General features: G+C 39.5%; 1 long non-coding RNA gene across 1 annotated transcript in view; it reads left to right on the forward strand.

Moving 5' to 3' along the window:
- The window catches only part of LOC142829444 (uncharacterized), a 91,195-nt gene extending 68,230 nt beyond the window's left edge, over positions 1 to 22,965 (forward strand). The window contains exon 3 of the long non-coding RNA XR_012903857.1: positions 22,262 to 22,965. This is a non-coding gene — a long non-coding RNA (uncharacterized LOC142829444). The remainder of the gene's footprint in view (positions 1 to 22,261) is intronic.
- Positions 22,966 to 23,662: the final 697 nt, after the last annotated feature.

A 23,662-nucleotide genomic window follows, 5' to 3' on the forward strand; every position in this document is an offset into this window, starting at 1 on the left:
TGACTGAGAAGGAGAAAGATGCTCCTCACATTCCCTTCATGCACCAGAGCCTAGGGGGCTCAGGCTAGTAGATTTTGTATGTTCCAGCCCTGTGGGTAGGGAGCTGAAGCACCAGCTCTGGCTCCCCAATAGGGGGGAATCCTTGAGCCTTGGGGGCCAGATCCAGGCAAGCTGGGGGTCACATCTGGCTCCCGAGCTTGAGGTTCCTCACCCCTGGTTTACAGTAATGGAATAAAGACAAGTTGCAGTTCTACCATAGGGTGTTTAATTGGTCCTTTGACATGACAGGTGAAATCTTCCAGATCCTGTAATCTGACAGTTGACTGGTCCCATGACAGTAATAAGTAGCAAACACCTATAAGGCAATATACAGGCTAAACTACGTTATTTTCCACTTCCCAGGAGAACTAAGGAATTCTTTAAAAAAATTAATCATAGAAATGCCAACAAGCTTTGTTTGAAACCTTTCCATACAAGCAGTCTTTCAAGAGTGTTGATCTGAAATTGCTGGGCCATTGCAAACTGGTGTAGAGCTCTCAGGCCTCATTCTCCACTAATTTATACCAATGTCACTCATGAGTAATTGAAGTCTGTGGCCTTTTTTTCCCCACTGATGTTAATGTACTTTTGATTGGTTCCTTAAGGGGAACAAGTTGTTGTGGTCTAAATATTTCCTGTAGATGTATGCACAAGCGCCATTCACCTAGGTTAACCTGAATATGATGTTAGATTTCCCCATTTTAATGTACAGGCACAATAGCAAGAAGTACATAATACTAATGTCAGTATTATATTTTCCATTTTGGAAGTCATAAACAGGACTCAGTTATGTGACTATTATAACCTAAAATTATAAATCATGTCAAGTTGTGAAAACAATGTTATTTATGCAAAATGAAAAGAAGATGTAATTTAAACAGCCAGGCAAAATTACTATTATCAGTCTCAATAACTGGTATTATTTAGAAAGTTTGAAAGCAAATGAACGAAAAATGTAAAATTTACATGACAATTTATGGTATATTATTAACATCTGAATAATTTTCTTGCATGCATATTGATGGCCATTTTTTTACAGAAACTAGTTATTTACTTCACAGAGATAATTCCATACCATGATTATACATTGCAAAGAATGACTAGTAAATCTTACTTAAGTACTACCCAACAAATAACTGATAGAGGACCGATTGCATTCTACAGTTCTCATTCAGGCAAACTTTCCTTTGAAGTCAATGGGGAGTTTTACATGACAAAGGATAGTGCTATCCGGCCCAGAATAGAACACTAAAATGGGATATTAATACTCTGTGAAATTCTTTCTCTGTCATCCCCTCCCCTCCATTCATAGGAAATATGCACATGACTATTAGCATTACTTAACCTACAAATACATATAGACACAAGAAGATTTTATAGTTTTAGTGGCTGTCAATATTGAAATTACAGTAAAATGATTTGTTGATGTCCAATGAATACATGTTATTACTAAAGGTGTATATCAAAACTTTAGCCCCAATCCTGTAATAAAATTCACCTGGTTGGAGTTTACACATGTTTAGCACAGCAAGAAGACTGAGGGTGAATTTATTTGGTATTTATAAACACACCAAGGGGTCAAATGTCAGGAATGGGAAATGCTCTATAAGCTAAAGGACAAGTGGTTATAAACTGGCTATTTAGGATGGAAATAGAATGTTTCTGTCCTACCAAAGGCATAGGCATTTTGGGAAGGTGGGTGTGAATACTTGGACGCTCTCTAAGTGTGGGGGGGCACCAACACTAAAATGTTTGCTGCCCACCTCATACTCCACCTACCCTTGCCTGACATCCTCTCCATGAGTCCCTACCTATGCTCCACCTCTTCTCCTTGGGCCTTGTTTCCATTCTGCCTCTCCACGCTACTTCCAGAGAAGTGTGAGCAGTGGGTGGGAAGGGTTTTGGGGATGAGGCACAGTACAGGCAGGCTCACAGGGGAAGAAGTTGAGTGGATGCAAGTTGGATGGGGCCATGGCCTGAGCACTGGTGTGTCTCCCACTTATTAAGAGCTTCTGGAGGCAGTGCTCCAAAGGCAATATGAACCACATGTGGCTTTTGGCCTTTCCAGTCCTTTTATACTTCCCTCCAAAATCAAAGACATGAGGTTCTGGAACAGCCTCTCAGTAAGAATAGTGGGGCAAACAACCCAGCTTCCTGTTCACATGAATCTTTATAAGTTGATGACCAGTATTACATGATGGGTTGCCTGTGAGAGCAGAAGACAGGACTCAGGAGGGTCCTTCTAGTCTGTTGTCCGATGATGCCAACTGAATGGGGACCCATGCAGTAGAGCTCTGCTTAGGGGGCAAGAGCCTGTCTGTACTACTCAGTTGCAGAATCAGGGCCTAGTTTTGAATCTCCAATGCATCCAAATTAAATAGTGATTTGTTATATTTAAAATTGGAAAAATCAAGTTTTCTTTTTATCTTGTTAACATATGTAGAATATTAATCCGATATTAATATTAACCTGGTGTCGTATTGTGTGATTGTATTTATGTGCTACAAAGGGGCTACTATTTCACATTTTTATCATGTATAAATCTCAGTCCTCTTTCCTTTCTTTGACCTCAATCTTCTTGATAGCACATGAAAAGTGCAGAATAATAAATACATTGCAAATGTTTTAAGGCCTGATAAAGAAGTGGATATGAAATGGCTGTCACTCATCCCTTTCAATACTTCAAAAATAATTATTGCTGCTTAATGGTTGACAAGCTGCAATCAGTTTTTACTGTCTAAATGTTCAGAACAGATGATGACAGCAATGAATGTCTCTGTCAACAATAGATTTCTGTTTTGGAGTAATAAAAACATCCAAGTTCACAAATTAACTGACTTACAGGATTTGTCTGGTCAGAAATGCTGGAATTTCAGAACTTCTTTAACCTTATGGAGTATTATTTTTATATTCAGTATGTTCTAATATTTCTCTTGTTATAGCAAATCAAGTGAGAGATATCAAGAAGGGCTTTGTTATATCTTCAGATAATCCTAAAACAAGCAGACAGACAATCTGGTAATCTTATTCATAGCTCAGTAGTTGAAAGCATTTTCTCTTTTAGGATGACGAGGCAAGGGAAAAAAAATTTACCTTCAGGTTATAGGTCTAGTTCTTGTCATCAGCAAATAAGTTTATATGTGCCATTTTAATGTATATAAGCTAAAATATTACTGGTTTAATATGTGTTTCTTTAGCTTCTATGGCTGGGGCGGGGAACCTTTTTTGAGTCAGGGGCTGCTAAAAAATCAGTTGTGGGCCACACACAAGTGAGAATTGTGTGTGTGGGGGGGGGGGGGGGAACCCTCACTAACATGGCCCCTGACTGAATAGGAGAAAGATACTCCCCACATTCCCTTTGCACGCCAGAGCCTAAGGAGGCCCAGGCTACTAGATTATTTTTGTGCTCCAACCCCACGGAGGGACAGCAAGGGGGCTGGAGATCCAACGCAGGCCCCCCGATGCTGAGGGTGGGGGGAGATCCAGGAAAGTCGGGGGCCACAGGCTTTAGGTTCCCCACCTCTGTCCTATGGCATTTTCAGGTTTTAACACTGGAGACTTGGAGAGACTGAAATGTTAGAATTTCCAGTCAATTCTTAGGGAATACACACATTTTCTATCATTAAAAAGGGGGTGGGGAGGGAGATGTGTCTTACTAGAAATGTAGCTCCTGTTTTGCTCTGTTTCCTTTTGTCAATACTTAGTGGATAAGGCTGCCATCTTTAGAGATGTGACAAGAGGCTATATAGTTGAGGTTGCTTTGAAACTTACTGAAAGCTGGATGAAAATCCTTCTGAATTTAGATTCCAATTATAGTTTAATCAGTTTTCCTGGGGACAACTGGATTTTCAACGATACTTTTGTGGTCAAGGGAAAAGCATATTTCAAAGAAAGCACTTTGGAAAATTCCTCTGATTATCGTTTTGTAAATTTCTTCTCATTCAAGAACCAGTCTAGCAAACTGCAACCATGTGTATGCTCCTGGAGAGCTCAGAAAATGGTTGGTCTTAAAAAAAAAAAAAAAAAAAAAAAAAGTAAAAAAGTAACGTTCAACTTGAAAAGGGTTATTCTCTTGATTAACAATAACCTAACAGGTCTCTACAATGACAAGACTCTTTCCAGTTCCTTCAGCTGTTTCTGTTCTCCAGTACTGCCAAGCTGCACTCTGCAATTCTGTTCAGCACATAGCATAGGTCACTGATGGGGCACATAGAGTAGCAGAGGCATATAGAGTGAAGAGGGACAGGGAAGGGGAAGGGAGGATTGTGGAGGGCTTATGGAGAGAAGCAGGACTTAAATGGGAATATGGGGGCCTGGTGAATCTGAGAAGAGTGAGGGATGGCAGGGAGCCTGATGCATTTGTGCCAGCATCAGATTTTGTAGGGTCCCCACAGTGTTCATTCTTGGTGCACTAGAGAAATTGAGGCAGCAGTGCCCTGGGAAGATCTTCAACTGCTGATGCACTGGTGTAAAGATGCTCTTTTCCCCCAGTTCATCATGCTGCAGAACATATTCTTTCTGCACTGAGATACTGGAACTTGTCAGTATTCAGAGGAGACTTATTTGATGTTAATAGCACTATGATAATTTAATATGCTCTGTAAGTTTTAAATACAAGTTGTACCTCTCTAGTCCAACACACTCAGGACCTGACCAGTGCTGAACCAGAGAATTTGCTAAGCTGCAGGAAGTCAGTGCAGAATGCCGATGCATAGGAAGTAGCGGTGCAGAGCCTACTGCAGCATCCCCAGGATTTGTGCCCAGTAAGGACCTGATCTCAAGGGCCCTGCTACCACCCAGGGTCCTGACCACTAGCTCTTCACCCAGGGGCTCCAATGTTGGCTCCAGGTTCCCAGCTGCTGACCCTTGCCTGGAGGTCTCAGGTTCTGTCGACGGGCTTCTCTGCATGGAGTCCTGGTTGCTAGCCCCAGATCCTAGCTGTCAGCCCCTTGTTGGGTTTCCCAGCCACACCCTGCTCCTACTTCTTCCCTTCCTTCATGGAGCTTGAATACCATGAATCAGCTGTCTCTGATGCTCAGGAAATGCTAGGGGGAGTTGGTAAGCTCAGGGCTGGTGGCACATGAGACGTGCGGGTGGGTGCTTTGCACCCATTGATTTTTCTGTGTGAGCACTTCTGGGCGGGAGCCAAGGAATCAGTGCCTATGGATACATCTAGACTAAGTTCATCTGTTGAAAGGAGATATGCAAATTTGGAGCTAATTTGCATATCTTCCAATCGCGTTATTGGAAGAGGTTTTTTTCTAAAGTGAAAACCATTTAGATGGGGTTTTTTCGAAAGAACACTGATAAGGCGGTCAGAAGAAGATATGAAAAATAGCTCAGAATTTGCATATCTTCTTTTGACAGATGAACATAGTCTAGATGTACCCTATGTCAGACCAGGGATGTTGCTAGACCAGGGAGTGCAGGACTCAAGAGGTTCAACTGGGCTTGCTGCCTGAGACCAAGCATGCCCATGCCACAGAGCCTGAGCTTGGGTGGCTCTCTCAAGGTGCTGCTCATAATGCAACATCCTCACTGCTATTTTTGACATGCTAGCTCCACTTGAGCTAGCATGAGTCTGACTGGCTGAAGTGTAGTATCTGAGGCTAGGTCTACACTGCAATGTTAAATCAGAAAAAGAAACACTATTTGCGGTATGCAAATTGTATATCCTTTTTCTGATTTAGTTTTGAAAGAGGCTTTCCCAAAATTTGGCATGTCTTCACAGCATCAAAATTTGGAAAAAAGTGCATTCGACACATCCCTTATCCCTCGTAGAATGAGGTTTACAGGGACGGTGGAAGAGCACATCAGCTTTTTCAAAATTTATTTTTGAAAAAGCGGACACCTTCCTTCGATGTGGCATTGCTTTTCTGGGATACTTCTGGTATCCTGGAAAAGCAGTGCAATCTTGATGTAGCCTAAGATAAGTTTTAAATTCTACTGTGTCTTCCAACTCTTTTCCATACACCTTAGTGCTGGTCAAGGAAGGCCATAATTCTAGTGTTTAAACTAAAAGCCTAGGTTTTTAAGACTTGGTCATCTCCAAGAAAGCCCTCATAGGAGAACTATCTAGATATTTTACCAATAACTATATTGTTAATATTCAGCACAACCAACTACTTCAATGTTGTGTGTATGGGACTTTGTGAGTCCTTGCATGTATGTATTAGTATTTTTATTCACTCATAGGGAGGAAAAGGTAATGATAACCATTACTGGAGCCTAATGTCATTGTGTTAGACAGATCATTCAGACAATCCAGCTATTAGAGAGATGGTAGCTGATGTATGACTTGCAAAATATAGTTTTCTGAAGAGGTAGCTGTGTCGATGGAGGAGGAGTTTTCCTTTAGTTTAGACAGTAAAATATCATGCAATTAAGTACATTAAATTCCTAGTTTTTAAATCCAGCTCTCATTTCAAAATGCAATGTGAAGTGTGTTTGGTTTTTTAAATAGACACATTTCAGTTTGGAAACAAGGGGAGATGTTTTTATAAGTGTTTGTTAACTGAACTAACTAAATAATTGATTAAACTATAAGTTAAAGTCCAGTCACTTTTGAATTATGCTAGCATAGCATAATTGCATCAAAGTTGTGCTGGCATTTTATGACCTTGCATAGTGCGAAGACAAACAGCAAATACAAAGCAATGGTTAAATGAGTACGTAATAACAGTGTGTGAATATTTGATGGGTATTAACAGTGAAGAGGATCAACTAAAATAATGGAATAAAATCAAACCAGGGAAAATTTAGGTGAAATATAATGTAAAACTTCGTGAGTGAGCTTTTACAATAGTGCAGTCTATTAAGATGTAAAAATGATTTCCTAAGGAAAGTGCTGGAAACTGTAATGGCTTAAAACATTTAATACTAGATTGTCAGTGTATAAGTATACGCATGGGGAACAATTGTGCACTGGCAGTGAACAAGACTAGATTGCGATTATATATAGCCAACTATATAGCAGGTACTAGCCCAACTAGGCCTTACCTGTCTCTCTAGATTGGGGTGGATAATAATTTTCATTGGGGGGGGAGCTCACTTAATTTTTGTATGTGGTTACAGGCCAGCTCCACCCCCCAAATGGGTGAGGCTTGGGACAAAGGGCAGGACTAGGGACTAGCCTCCCCCCAGAGTTACTTGGGGCCACAGGCTTTGAATTAAAAACACACGAAAGGGCTCATGGCTCCTAGACCCACCACTACTGTGTTGCTTTGCACCTGTTTGGGGTTGCTTTGGCTATTTAAAGGGCTCACGGCTCTGGCCCATGCCAGGAAAGTACCACAACTGGGAGCCATGAGCCATTTAAATAGGAACCTGCTGCCTGAGCCACCGCCTGAAAATTTGGTGACATGAGCAGCAAGATATAAATAGAAAGTGGACAGATGTAGTCCATGGGCCAGATCAAAGTTTTAGGCCTGATCCGACCTATGGGCTGCATTATGCCCAGTCCTGTTCTAGATTCTATAATCAGTAAGACAGAGACACACAATAAACACCTAGGCTACGTCTACACTGGCCCCAAATTCCGGAAAAGGGATGCAAAGCAGGTAAGTTAGCATAGGGAAATTCACGGGGGATTTAAATATCCTCCGCGGATTTAAATAAACATGTCCGCCGCTTTTTTTCCGGCTTGGGGAAAAGCCGGAAAAAAGCGTCTAGACTGGCGCAATCCTCCAGAATAAAGCCCTTTTCCAGAGGATCTCTTATTCCTACCTGAAGGAATTTGCATATCTTCCTGAAGGTAGGAATAAGAGATCCTCCGGAAAAGGGCTTTATTCCGGAGGATCGTGCCAGTCTAGACACTTTTTTTCCGGCTTTTCCCCAAGCCGGGAAAAAAGCGGCGGACATGTTTATTTAAATCCGCGGGGGATATTTAAATCCCCCGCGGATTTCCCTATGCTGACTTACCTGCTTTGCATCCCTTTTCCGGAATTTGGGGCCAGTGTAGACGTAGCTCTAAAGCCTAGAGAAGCAAACGAATATGACAGTCTTTTTGAGCAGTACTTACACGCCTTGCTATTACACAGATATTGCTGTTTTCTTTTCAGTGAGCTCTGGAAGTACTCTAGCTTTTCAGAACCTTCCCCCCCCCCAGAGTTTTAACTCAAGCATAGTCATAGTAGCTCTTTTTTTCCCCCTCAGCTGTACAAAGTATTGGTACATCGATATTTTTCTCACAATGCTTTGCAGCAAGCTGCTGCCATGTGGACGTTGCCATAAGGAAAATCCAACCCTGTCTATCCTGGAAGCAACTGATTTGTAAACTCGTTTTTATAATAAAATATTTGGCAAAAGTAGATCTATCCAAAAACCTTGCATAGCTATTTTTATTTTGTGTTCTCACAAATTAAGAGAGAGACATTTTTCTGGAGCTGCTATAATTTCCTCTCACAAAGTCACTATCTGCTAAACTCTTCTTGTAGTGCTGAAGACTTTTAGAAAGCATGACAGGTGAATATGCTGCATCCCAAACAAAGATGAATCATCTCTTGCTTTCTCACCAGTAAATTACCAACCACTGAAAACTGAAAGATCAAGAAAATGCAGAAAAACACTTACACTATGAGAAAATGTTCTAACTGTATTTCCTTGTCATTTGTTTTTTTTTCTGAAAACCTATGATCATATCTCCTGAACGTATCAGCCTCTACAGGAAACCTAATCACAATACTTAAGACCATGTGACACTCCTTTCCTGTTACATGTACACTAGCCAATTCATTGCTTTGTGCACTGAAGCTTCTTTTCAAACTAAAATCATTTGATCATTTCAGTTTTTAGTATAAAACTGATAAAATACTCACTATAAAGGAAATGCCAACAATATGTAAACTATTTTTAAAAGTATCTTTTATATTGAAAACAATCCAATGGATTCAACTGCTATTTCTCCACCACTGCCACTTAATTTTCTCTCTATTTTTTGTAAATGGTAAATTATTAAAATAAAAAAATTAAAAGTATATAATCCATATTTGGGCTGAAAATAAAAAATACCTTTTAATGCTGAAGTTTCTTCCAGAAACAACATTAGAAACATCAGTGAAGTATAAACCTGTCTTAGGAAAGCTTCGTAATAGAAATTCCAAAGCCTACTAAATTTTAATAATACTGCCATGCAAACCTATGTCAGTAATGCATCATGCTTGTTTCTAAGTCCGATATGATTTATATATACTCTTCAGGCAATACCTCATATGCAAAACCAGAAACATTCATTAGTGTGAAACACAATCCAGGAATTCTGAGTGAGGATTTGCAGTTTTCTCATAAATTTGACATTCTTCAGAATCTAAGCTACCACTACAAAAATAAAGTTTCCAATACTTATGCTAGCAGACATAAAAACTGATGTACCATTCAGCAATCTGATGTACCACAAAGTAAACTGATGTACCATTCAGCAATCTAGAATATTTGTTGATTTCAGTGGAGCTAGACTGATTCATGCCAACTATGGTTCTGGATCCAGCATTTACAGATTTGACAATCAGAAGTACATAGAGATCATACTGTGGAATTTTAAAAAAGTTTACCTTAATGTACATGTTACTTAAATGGCTCTTTTAGGTGACATAAAACATTTTAGTTTAATTAGTTAATGCTTTTACATATACTGAGATCAGGAACTGTTCTTTAGCCCTGTAGAAAGGAACAATAATTTTGTTATTTAATGTGCTGGTCTGTATTCAGTTCTGCCTCTGCCACCAATTTTCTATGTGATCTTGAGCAAAACACTAGCCCATGTTCTTAAAGGAATTTAGCTTCCTAAATACTTTTGGGGATCTGGGCTTTAGGACCCAGTAGTGTGTTTGTGTTTAGCCCTGTTGACTTCAGAAGGTTTCTATGAGGGCTTATTGGTGGAGTCCTTCTGCATAGGTCTTATTACAGCATCAACGTCTTAATTTCTGTCCCTCAGTTCTATAAAATGGGGGAAGGTTGAACTTCCTTATGCTTAGACTGTGTGGTGTTTGGGGCAGGGACTACGTTTAGAGCCTTATGGTTAGTACCTTCAAATGCTGCTATAATACAAATAATAAGTAATATATTTTTATCTTATGCCACACTGAACAAATCTATGCTAAACAAATAATGACTGATAAACAGTTTAGAATTAAAATATATGTTTAGGCCTTAGAAAAACAGACAGTTTTGAAAAACCAAAGATTATCTGTAACGTCATCTCCACATTTTTAAGAGAAATCTTCTGGGCTATAGATATTGCCAAATTTTCCTTTAGGTTTGTTTTCTCTTATAATAGCCTAGAGATAATAGTCAATACATTTTCCTTTTGGTTTCTGTAACATAGTGTCCCAGTCATGAAGACAAATGTCATGCTGCTCATAAACCATCACATTTTTTGTATTTGAACTCCACTAAATTACTGAATGACTGATAGCAGATTTTGTTATTTTTTTTAACTATTTGAGACAATGGAGAAAGCTCAAATAATTGAATGAGGTTTTTTTATGAGGGTGAAGAAGGAACTGAAGAAGACTAGACTGTTTCTATTTTTAAAATTGTTGATCTACTTGAATTATTTTAAACCATGTTACCATTATCAGTGACAACCTACTCTGAGGTCTAGAGGACTGGATTAATAGTTATAAATAGAAATACATTCCTGAGACCTCTTCAACTGCATAGGCTCAGCCTGAGTTGACCTAGATGGGAAAAGATGGGTCATATGGCCCCATAACAGGTACATTAGGAGTTGGATTCAACAGAGATATACCGAACTACAAATCTACAACAGCATGCAGATTTCTTTCTTGACCCTTTCCAAGATTTACCGTGGTGCATAAGTATAAAATCAAAGTGTTGTGTGGTAGGGAAGCATGTGTATAGCTGAGGGCTGATCTCCTGTTTTAAGATGCCAAACTCAGCTATATAGTAGCCATTTTGTTAAAATACTTGTGATCATATTCAGTAGTTCTCTCTCTTTGGATGTGTGCCTGACGGAGCAAGAGTTGAGCTAGACAGCAAATAAGGCTTCCATTTGCTCTTACTCTCACTATTTCTGATTAGAGTAGAATCCAGCCCTTAATTTGTATCAGATTTTTCTGTTGCAATAAGCAGAGCTTGTTGGTGAACAAATTAATTTATTGAAACATGAATGAGTTTAATGAGCACAGCTCAGTGTTTTGTGTTAAAAAGTGCAAAAAAATATACTGATAGATCCAGCCACTCACTCCTGCCCCTGTCTGGATATTGCCCCAAACTGAAAATTCCTATTTGTATAGGGTAATGTAGAATTGCATGTTTTTTGTGACTTTGGGCCTGTTTTTTGCATTCCTCAAATTGTGTACAGTTTAAGAAAAAAGCCTAATTTGTGGAAGTGTGAATTTGAAAAATATTTTTTTTATGATGATCTTGTGGCCATTGCTGATTATTTTCAAAATGCAACCCTAGGTATTTGACTCCCATTATTTTCAAATGGAGTTGAATCCCCACTCTTTTAGGGGCTTTTTGGAAACTGACCACTTTAGAGGTATACTTAGGAATGTTAATGTACTTTTTGATTTCCTATTGTGGTACAGTCAGCATCTCTAAATAGTAAAGTACTTATTTCAATCTTTTGAGATCTAGGTCACTTAGATTTGTTTATATTAGGCTTAGTTCTGAGAATATAAGGACTAAAAAACTGTAGACTTACTGAATTGCTTTGCCACTTATACATTGATCTCTCAAGACAGATAGCTGCATCTTTCTGAAAATAGATGCAAGTTTAAATACAGAGTGCCTTTTTAATGTGTGCCATTGTTGTCTTAATACCATTAGCTGTATTAGTCCATTTGGAAGTCCTTTATAAGATATTTCATACCTAATTCTAAAATAGCTTTTTTTGTATTTTTTAATCTGGAAACTGTAACCTTTGTTTGAGAGAGATTTTTAATAGACTCCAAATGTTACACATGAGGGGAAAATATGGTACTTCAAATAAAAAAAAGATGTCTTAATGAGAAAACGGGCAGAAAATGTATAATGTTTTTCCCTACACCTTAAATTGAGAGAACCTTTGGCTCAATGAACTTGCAAAGGGAAATCTTTGAGAAACTGCTGTAGCCTAGGATTTGTGAAAATGGAGACAGATTTTTTTGTCCAAATTATTGTAAAGACAATGTGTCCCCTTTTCCAATAAAAAATATTCAAAATGTAGAACTTTTTAAAATCAGGTTTTGTGCATCATCCCTAAGTTAAAGAAGAACTCTTACAGTGTACCCAACTCTCAGGATTTTATTGTGAGTTTTTCATAGTACCTGTTTATCTTAAAGCCCCAATTACAAGACTCAAAAGATTGAGACTCTGTTTTCATTAAAATAGTAAATTTCTAGTCTTTCTGGTTATGGAAAAAAGCTGAAAAATGTGATCGACTACATCAGAAACAGAAGGCATATGCAAAGAAACCAACTTTGCAATAACAGCCCCATCCAAACGAAACTTTGGCTTGAAAATGACAATCTCATGATTTGGTGGTGGTCAGAGTGGTGGTCTGACTCATAATTTTTGAGCACTTGGGTTTGGCATAATTGGAATGATGCAGGCTGAACAACAAATATCAAGGGCATTAGACCACAGAAATTATTCAAATGTGAATATTGCTACAAAGTTGAATTGAATTGGGTAAGGCTGTTTGGATATTTTTGCCTGGAACATGATGATTGATCAAAATATGTTGGGAGAACATATAGATTCTGATTAAATTCTGATAGAAACCAGGCAGGTTTCTCATGGAAAACAGCCTGGTTTCTTGCTGCCTCACCTATTCAGTTCTTTGGCAGACCAGATGGGAGGCGGATGGCTAACGTGGAAACTCTGATGTATGAGCTCCCAGGCTTATGGTTCACTGGCAGTTCAAGCTCCCACGGTTTCTAAGGTCCTCAGTTTTTTTTTTAGGACAGCATACCAGGCAGGTTTCCAGCCCCTGCAGTTCCCAGGCTTTTCAGAGCTCACCTTGACAGGATTTATAGATCTCCCCAACACCTTGGCAGCTCACCAGGCAGTCTGCTATGGAACTGGGTCTCCTGGGATGCCCAGCTCTCTCTCTCCTGACAGCCCAGAGAATCCGGTAACTGATTTCCTACCTGGTTGGCTTCCTGGGCTGCCATATTGGAGGGCAAGTTGGTGAGTTAGACAGCTACTCAGATTTTTTTTTTCATTCCACTAATAAATGAAAAAAAATTCAAAATCTCATAAAATGGTTTTATTAAAACTAATTCACTGAATTTAGGTGAGAAGTCAAGAAAACTCCATAATCTATAAAAAGATAAGATGAGACAGCAATTGTTGGCAAATCTGTTTGTTTGCTCTTGGTAGCATACACTCCACTTTTAACATGAGATTTCCAACTTCATGATTTCTGACTGGCTTTCTTCACAGGACTGCCCTCTCCATTGTCCTCTGACACCATTAGCATTCCTCTGAAGATCCAGAACCTATATGCAAAGAATCCTCAACTTTGAATTTACGGTGTAGTTGCTTCCATTTGATGAGGACAAGGTGAAAGAGGCATGTCCTATTGATGTATCTCTCAAACCAGCTGCAAGGTTCATGTATTCTCATTTCTGAATCTCCCAAATCCAATTTTTATGGTATTGCAACTGTCTCAGGTAGCTTCATAAAAGACTCTATTTTAGTTGTTGAGATTACCCTCATTGAGATTGCTACAGCCTGATCTAATAAGTTCTGGTATAACACTGATCATATAGCACAGTAGGATTGATGGTATAAATCAATCACAAAGCTGACCCAAAGGGGAAAAGAGAGAGATTGTCTTACCTGCATGCTGCCAGATTGTGAATTTCAAACAGTCATTTGCTATATTCACTTTTGATTTCCTTCTATTTAACTGGAAGATGGGTTGCTGGAACAATTAATTCATAAAGCACTAAAAACTTAGCAGGTAGGTTCCTCATGAGCCATTGGTAGAGATATTTTGCGTTAAGATATATATTTATAGAGGTAATCTTAGTGTGTCTTGACTTGATATTTAAATACACGGACAGGTGAGATCATTTACAAATTGCAATATTAAGTAAGTAAACATTTGTGTATTTCAATATAATGTACAGTAGGTATTCTAATGGACTGTAAAAATGAAAATGTAGGCAATGTGCTCGAATATTGTCACGTTGTCACGATCTGATTATGCTTTGAACCACACAGTGATCAGGATATAATCAGATTAATTTATACTGCTGAGAGGCTGGTGTTTGTTTTCTGGCACTGCTGAGTTAAATTAAAGCAGAATGGTTATATGAGTGATTTTCTAGCTTCTATTTTACTGTAAATAGTGCAGAATGGTCAATCTCACCATCCCCAATAGCTGAAGGAGGAGGCTGAATTTCCACAGGTGGATTTCTGAGATGTTGCTTCCCCCCTGGGAAAGTATGATATGTCCTTACATTGCCATTGGCAAAACAAACAAACAAATCTACTAAAAAATGCCTTCTCTTTCACTGCTACAGCCAACATTTTTTTTAAGTGTCCAGGACAGAATACAAGCAATGAAAAAAGATTAGAAACAGAGTAGAAAGTGCAATACTGACTTACAGTTTTAAGAAATTAATGGAAAACTTCCAGTTAGATTGTTTCAGAAATTAGTTGTATGATATGAAATTTGAAAGTGAGAGAATCTTTTCAAAGGTCACTGACAAAATGAATTAAAAATGACCTTCCTGGATACTGACATTAGTTTTGCATTTAATTAGATGTATTCCAAATTTGTGATGTCCTCTAAGCCACCTGAAATGAGTTCTTGATATCATAAAGGGAAGCTGTGTTTTGGTCTCCCATGACTTTTGATCTCAGATATTAGTATTCATCCTGGTGCGTGTGTGGGAAATGTTTGGCCATATCTGTTATTTTTTTGGTACTTACTTTTTGTAATGTTTTTCTTTTTCTGCGTTTACATTAGGCTTCTTAATGTCAGCACTCTGAATAGAGTTGGGAACCTAAGGCCCCCAGGGGATGGATGTGGCCCCTGGCTTGCCTGGATCTGGTCCCTGAGACTCAGAGCTTCCTCCCAACATTGGGTAGCCTGCGTGGGTGTTCCAACCCCCCTGCTATTCTCCCGTGGGGCTGGGGCACACAAAAATTACTAGGCTGGGCACCCCGAGGCTCTGGTGTGCGAGGGGAATGTAGGAAGTGTCTTTCTCCTTCTCAGTTGGGGTTCACTTTAGTGAGGGTTTTTAAAAATTCTCACTTGTGTGTGGTCCCCAACTGATTATTTTTCTGTTGGTCAGCAGCCCCCCTGGCTTTATAGCCTGCTGCCCTTCAGTGAATATTCCTACAGAAAGTTTATTTCCTGTCTCTTGTGGTGTCTCTCTCTCTCTCTCTCTCTCTCTCTCTCTCTCTCTCTCTCTCTCTCTCTCTCTCTCTCTCTGAAAGTAATCACCTTCCGTGTAAGTGGCTGAGAGTAAGAATCTCACTGCATTGACAGGGTAGTTAGAAACCTGACCTCAAACATAAATACATCTTTTTATCAAAAGGATTATTTGAAATAAACATGAGACAAAGCATTAAGGAAATGCATTATTTAAACTGCTTCTACACAATTACCAGTCTACTCCAAAAATATTGTTAGATGTTTTTAACCCTTTTTGGGTGAAATAGCCACCTGAGCTTCTTAATGAAAATTTTAAAATATAGCAGTGTTCTTCAAAGCGGTCCATGGATCCTTTCTGAGAAACCTGCTAACTGGCTGCCCCGGTTTGTTTATTTACCGGCTCTGCAGCCATGGAGACTTGTGGCTCCCATTCGCTTTGGTTCACCATTTGCAGCAAAGGAGAGCTGCAGGAAGGGGTGTGGGCCAGGCTGCCACTTCCCATGGCTTCCCTTGGCTGTAAACAGTGAATCGGAGCCAATGGGAGCCATGAGGCTCCTTGGCTGTGGAGCCAGTAAATAAACAAACCGAAGCAGCCAGTTAGCAGATTTCTCAGAGAGGATCTGCGGACCGCTTTGAGAAACCCTGATAATGTAAAGTGGGGTTTTTTTAGAATTTTTGTTAGTCTAGAATGTGGCTATTTTTACTGAAAATGGGACTGCTTTTTGGCTTGATATCCAAATTCCATAGTCTCATGAAAACTCTAACCATTATGCATCTTTAACTATAAAGTTATGAGACTTATTATACTACAATACCATTCACATGTGCCACCTCTTTAACTTGAGAGGATCTTCCATTTCACTTGGATGTCCAGGAATTAGGGGTTCAACAAAGGACTTGATACATTCATGGTCCATCAATGGCTATTTGAATGGTGTCTCTAGTCTGTTTGTCACAAAGTGGGAATGGGCGACAGGGGACAATCACTTAGTGATTGCCTATTCTGTATATTCCCTCTGGGGTACTTGGGATTGGCCACTGTCAGAAGACAGGATATTGGGCTAGATGGACCTTTGGTTTCACCTAGTATGATCTTATTATGTTCTCCATTTAACATGACAGCCTTAGTAATAACTGGCCTCCTGGGAAGTCTGAGATGGCCATTTTCATGTGTCTCAGTTAAGATACAGGACAGTGAGCCAGGGAATGTCTTAATTTTTCAGGTTGTGCTACAGAGATCTGTGGATCTTAGGCAAATCACAAGAAGAGGGATTTGCAGAGAATTTGACTGGCTAGGTCAGAATGCTTAAGAGGGAGTTTTGAAAGGCTAGGAGTGAGGAGGCATGTATTAAGCTACCTCATAGGAGCTTTTTGAAGCTAAATTCCTTAATGTTTGTAAGATACTCTGATCTACACAGTGACTGACACCACAGAATAACCCTATAAATAAAAGCTTGGGATCAGAATTAATGCAAACCAATCATTTATAGTGATTCCTGATTTTAAATACAGCAAGATTATTAATGAGAATCTTTGTGGGTTGTTACTAATGCTATAGCTGTGAGGATTAAGCAAAATGTTCCAAGAAAATAGTGGCATATAAATTACAGGTGTAGTTCCTGGACTCAACTAAGACTTTTAATTTAAGTTCACCTATAAGTTTAAATCAGGACAGGACTTTGGTATTTTTTGAAATAACAAAACTTGACATGACATTTTTCTTAAAGGCATAATCATGGAAGAAGAATTAGGCTGTCTGTCTTGTTTCTTTTATTGCATTTTCTTGTTCTCAAAATCATAACCACTCTAGGAACTTGTTAAAGAAATAGAGGTGAGAAGCTGTGAAGGGTGCCAAAACTAACAACTTCAGATGTGAGCATTTTTGTACCTTTTTGTTCAAGAAATGATATGAATGTGTGAATGATTTTATCATTTTTGCTGTTGCTTGCCCTGCCTTGCAAAAATACTTTGAAATTATGCAGCTCACATGGTTTTTAAAAAAAAACAACTCCAGTATGGCTGAGCTCCAAAGCGATTAATGAGGTAATCCAAACCATTAAAGGACAAGCTCAATAATTTTTTAAAATAGTGATTTACACAACCTGTTCTATTTACTGAGGGGCTCAACCAATAATATTTGGATATGTCTGCAAACCAGGATTTAGAGTCTTGAGGCTTGTCTGCACTACTGCATAAATGGATGTAACTTATGTCACTCACGGTTGAGAGAGAGCTACCCTGCTGCGTAATGCAAGTTGCATTGACCTAAGTGCTGTCTATACCAGTGCCCCCACTGACATAGCTTCCCCTCTCACAGAGGTGGAATAATTATCCCAAAGGACAGTGGGGATGACAGACTTGTTATGACTCTGGGTAAGATGGGGGGAGAAGGGCTCCATGCCTTGAAAAGGGTGGGACCTTAGGCGGCAGGGGTGCACCTGGAGCTAGCTTCCCCCAAGCAGCCTTCAGTGTTGCTCAGGGCTCTGGTGGCAATTTAAAGGGCCCTGGCCTTTTGTTACCAGCACTGCCACAGTAGAAATGGGAGCCAGGAGAATTGCTGCACCCTGGGGGAGTGGCCCCATTTATCCCCTTCTCCCTGTTGGTGGGTGCTATGAATGGGAGAATGCTCTTCACAGCATACATTATAGGTTGTATAGCACCCTGGTCCAGCACCCTCAGAACCTGAGCGATCCCAACAAGGGAGTCTGCTGGATCAGGGGAAGTCAGGCCCAATGTTCCCTCTAACATTTTCTATCCTTGGGTGGGTTGAATTTTTTCTTTTGGGTGGGTTGAAATTTCTTATGTGCAACACCAGTTTTGAGGTATGCGTGGATGTGCACTACCAATACACACACCCACACAAACACACCCACAGAGAAAGAGAGACACCGAGAACAAATTAACACGTGGCTTCAGGGTTTGTAGACAGATGCATGTTACAGAGAGCTTGCAAATAAGGCTTCACCTTACAAAACAACTAGCATCACACCTAGTACTTGCTACTTCTGACCCATAAAAGCCAGAACTCGAGAACATAGCAAAGATCTGGTCTTAATGCAATACAGTATACCATGTATTAATTAGTAACACAGGATTAAATCATTAAGATCGGAGTTTTAGACATCTGCGACACTCCAAAAAAAAATCTGTTAATGGCTTAAGGTAAGAGAGAAAAAGATTCTTTTAACACCTATGTAAACTTTGTTTGAAATGTAATCATGCAAATGTCCTGTCACAGACACATCCCCTATGCAGTAAGCCCCTTATCTCCCTTCCCAGAAGACCTGAGAGTGCTGAGTTCCTTCCTCTCTCTCCTTGCACAGATGGGACTCTGCAAATTCCCTTCCACTCTGACTGCCTCAGCCAGTTACCCACTTCTTTCCCCTTCCAGCCACTTACTGTCTTCTTACCTTGCTTTTTATAATATGTTCTGAGAGATGATCAATTTCAAGCAGGAGCAGCTGTTTAGCTACTTGCTCAAGGAAATGACACACCCATCCCCCTCGCTGGTCAGCAGAACTCCCTGCATGCATAGGAGCTTTGAACTTGTGAGTAGAGCTCAGAAAATAGCTGAGTTGTGGCACAGCCACACAGCTTACAGAGAATAAAAAGAAATTGGGGTAAGAGGAGAGGGAAAGACTGGCACAGGAAGTAGGGAAGGTATGTGTGACTATAAGCATAAGCTCAACAGAGCTTTACAATGCAAGAGCAAATACTTGTACACCAATTGCATTGATTTAAAAAAACATAATTTTCTATATGTAAAAACACAATTAATAGCTTTTTTCAGGCAATGAATCCCAAATTCTATAAATCCCTTAAAATAAAAGTTAACAAGGCAAACCATTTCTTTAGTATGGCATAGGGGACTGAATGCATAGACCATATAGATGACTGTGGTGTTCTATGCTCTGCAACAGGCAATAAGTATGCTTGTTCTATACTGTACTTTGAATATTGTTTGTACCTACTAGATGTATAGTATATAAGCATGATATTCTCCTTCTGTTGAGATGTTTTTGTGTAATGTGTGGATGAAAGCTGTTACCATCTCTGTCTTTCTCAGCAACACCTTTACATATTGGCTACTTCTAGACTGGCATGATTTTCCACAAACGCTTTTAACGGAAAATTTTTTCCGTTAAAAGCATTTGCAGAAAAGCACGTCTAGATTGGCACGGACGCTTTTCTGCAAAAGCACTTTTTGCGGAAAAGCGTCCGTGCCAATCCAGATGCGGTTTTGCACAAGAAAGCCCCGATCGCCACTTTCGCGATTGGAGCTTTTTTGCGCAAAACAATACCGCATTGTCTACACTGGCCCTCTTGTGCAAAAGCATTTGTGCAAGAGGGCTTTTGCCCGAATGGGAACAGCATAGTATTTCTTCAAGAACACTGACAATCTTACATGAGATTATCAGTGTTCTTGCGGAAATTCAAGCTGCCAGTGTAGACATCTGGAAAGTTTTTCTGCAAAAGCAGCTGCTTTTGTGGAAAAAACTTGCCAGTCTAGATGCAGCCATCAAGTACACAAGTCACATTTTAATAGGGTAATGGGAAATTATGGATTGTTCCCAGTAGTGTGCATCCCCAGAGCTTTTGGTTCCTAAATTAAACTACAGATTCTGTCTCATTATAACATTCAGTACTAAAATACTCTGTTGAACTTAATTTAATTTTGTGTCCCTGAGAGACACTGAGGTCAAACCCAACAGTCATTTTACAGTCAAAGCTCCATTAAATCAATGGGACTTTTGTCTGAGTAAGGACTATGGTACTTAACCTATAAAGATGTGGAGGCACGGGAAATTGGTATGCACACATTTCAGGTTTGTTAGCAGTGAAGCAAAAGTCAAGCTAACTCTAACCCTAACAACGCGAGAGCTGTAAAAGATCTCGTCTCATTTTAGGAGATAAGGATAGAATGCTGACTCTGGCAGGGACCTTGAGATAAGGAGCATCTGGGTGGAACTAAAATAACTGTTAGCTATTGGTGTTTGTAACGGGAAGGAGACTAATTGTTTATTGTTGTTACATGTAATGGACAGTATATAAGCTGCTTCATAATTGCTTGTATTCGAAGATCAGCCACAGGGCGGGGAGGAGGCTTCCCTCTCCCTTCTCCCCTCTCCCCGGTCCGAATCAGTTTTTCCCTTGCTGCAGCTCATAATAAAACTGCCTCTGGCTACTTGTTGCTTACAAATGCAGAGTGAAGGCTTGTTTTCTTCCACAAACACAATTGGGTTCAAATTAGGTAACACATTTAGACTTTAATTTTAAAGTAAGCCCTTCCCTCCTCCCCCAAAAAACCATTAGGGTGGGATTTTCTGAAGGTCTCAGCATTGGAATAACTTTACCACTGTTAAGGTCCGTGGGAGTTTTGCCAGAAGAGATGAGCTTTCGAAAATCCTTTCCCTAATTTTTATTTAGGACTTACTAATCAGTTTTACAGGAAGGCAGGCAGTGGGCAAGATAGTGCTAAATTTACTTGTAGTAATTAAGAGGAAGCTGCCAAAATAAAAGATAGAGGTTGGAGTAGGGTTTTTTAAGGTGTAAACAATTACTTTTTGAATAATAACAAATAAGTTTATTTGTGATAATGCAATATTCTTTTTGATGTTGTGAATATGGAAAGTATTTTCTAATCCCCATTCGGGAAAGCAGCAGAATACAAGGCATTTTCCCATGAAGCGTTAGAGTAGGTCAGTACCTGGAACTGAATTATGCCCAATCCCTGATTCCCTCATAGTGTTTCTTTATCTGAGCTGGAGACACATTTGTTATCACCTAACTATTTTGTAATATTAAGAGCATATGCTCCCCTGGATGCAAGTGCAGAACCTTCACTAATACCTTCACTAAAAAGATCAAAATGTTTGATTTAGCCCACTTGTACCAAGTGAGGTGAACTCTGAATTTGTATGTAATATGGATGAGTTCCATAATTCCTTTTTTGCTTCAAACCACAAGTAACAGGCTTATGTTACTTGGGTAAGGAAAATCTTCACCATGAGATATTTACCATGAAATACTGGAGAAATAAATATCAGGACCAGTTCAGTATAATAAATCTGAATCTCAAAAGCCCATCCTACAATCTCTGAGGTGCTTCAGACTATTAAACTGATTAGGACATGTTCGATGAGCAGGTTTGTTTCATCTCCTCTGCAAATTCTCAGCAACCTTTGCCCTAGAGTGAAAAATATCTTGCCCCAAAAAAGAAATATTAGTGTGAGCATGTTAAAGTTACTGAGATGACACAATTCACATTGCTTCAGAGGGGTAGCTGAGTTAGTCTGTAACAGGGAAAACTTAAAAAACAACAAATAGTCTAGTAGCACCTTAAAGACTAACAAAACATGTAGATGGTATCATGAGCTTTTGCGGGCACAATCCACTTCTTCAGATGAGAACAGAATGTTCTATATACCTGTAGAAACTTTGGGGTGAGGACAGTATCTTAAGATAGGAGATTAAAAAACCAGACTTCATTCTGTATCAAAGCTTTCAGGAGGGACGTGTTATAGTCCCTTTGTTTCTCAGCATGAAGGGGTGTGAACAGCTCAAGTGTTAAAGGAATCAAGTTGTGGAAATACTGCTTCTCTTTCCTCTTGAGTGGGATTTTTTCTGGCTCATCTTGCTTCCCTCTTGCACTGTGAAACAGAAGAGAGCATGTGGCCTCGCATGGTTTTCAAAAGGGCAAAAAGGTTTTTGTCCTGTTAAAGATTCTCATCCACCTCTCTGTTTTTTGTAATAGAATAAAACATTCTTTGTTTAAAACTTGAGTCAAGGGGGAAGCACAGCAGAATTGGAAAACTCCAATCAATAAATATTTACTGCTATTCAATCTGCAAAGATTTAATGTGTTCATTTTTTCATTCCCAGCTGGTTTGTCAAGATGCTCACCACACACTTGGCTTGCTGTTCTTCTTTCACCATCAAAGCTTGCCTTGGACTTTAGAATAAAGAGAACTTGCATATCAAATTATGGACCAGATTGTAAAACCACCGGAAGGGCAATAGTGGACCCAAGATACTCTCTATCACTTTCACCTTCAAGAATTTCCTTTGAATAGAGTATTTGAAGATGGAGGTGCAGGGTGAATAGGGACTGATAAAAGAAGCAGACAAAACTTGACTCCTTTTCTTCTTAGCAAGAACTGTGCTTTCATTTTGCCAGTGTGAAAAGCTGATCATGGGATTGGGAACTAATTAAAAGCAGTGTTATTGCTAATTAAAATGTGAGCAATGCATCATTATGAAAAGCTCATATAACTCAACAGCAAGAAGAGTAAAGAATGCAAAGCTTTTCAAACGACCCTTTCCACATATCTTCCTTTACTGCAAAAAGAGAGCCAATTCCTCAGCTAGTGTAACTTGGGATAGCTCCTCAGCATCCAGCTCTGATGATTTGCCCCAACTGACAATCTCATTTGACACTGTTCCTTTTATGTCATCTAGCTCGCTTGCCTTCTGACCCTGAGATCAATAGTAGTCCCAGTAACTGGCTTCATAATGGTGAAAATCTGTAAGGACTTTTCACGTCAGTTAAAGCAAAAGTTTGAGAACCACTGGCTTAAGTGATGCCATATTTTGATAACAAGCATATCCTTCTTGTAATATTGCTCTATTTCCTTTCTTATCCCTTTCTGTTATATGGGTGTTACAATTATTATCTGAAGATTATAAATTGTCCATAATTTGAAAAGTTTTGGGAAAATATCAATTTTTGGTTTTTGACCAATATATAGACACCTTGGATTTTTTTGAATATTTGAAATGCCAATGAATATTTTCCTGTATTTTCAACCAATTTAGTTACTAATCGAACTTGAGGATTTTGCTCTTATGTGTTCACAGTCCCACCAAAGTATGATCTTAAGCTTGTCTCTATTCAGGAAGACACTTAAGTGCTTTCTAGAAAAGGGATGTATTCCTGAATTGGGGCCTTTCACACATGGATGGCTGTTAATTTGCAAGGATGTGACCGGGGAAAGAATTTTTGCCTATAATATGTCTTCCCTACTGTAAAAGACTAAAGATCTTGGTTGGTTGCATAAAAGAAAACCTGTTGGGAGGCACTGAGCAGACAACAAAAGGTCTGAAATCTCGGGACATGCATCACAGCAATATAGACTGGGTGCTATTGTCACACAATTGCAAACTTGGCTGTTTGCAACCAAGGGGAGCTGCAGGAAGTGGCGTGGGCCAGGCTGCCACTTCCTGCAGCTCCCCTTGGCTGCAAACAGTGAACTGGAGCCAATGGGAGCCACGAGGCTCCGTGAC

The sequence above is a fragment of the Pelodiscus sinensis genome, chromosome 5, assembly GCF_049634645.1.
Source record: "Pelodiscus sinensis isolate JC-2024 chromosome 5, ASM4963464v1, whole genome shotgun sequence".
In the NCBI taxonomy this organism is placed as follows: Eukaryota; Metazoa; Chordata; order Testudines; family Trionychidae; genus Pelodiscus; species Pelodiscus sinensis.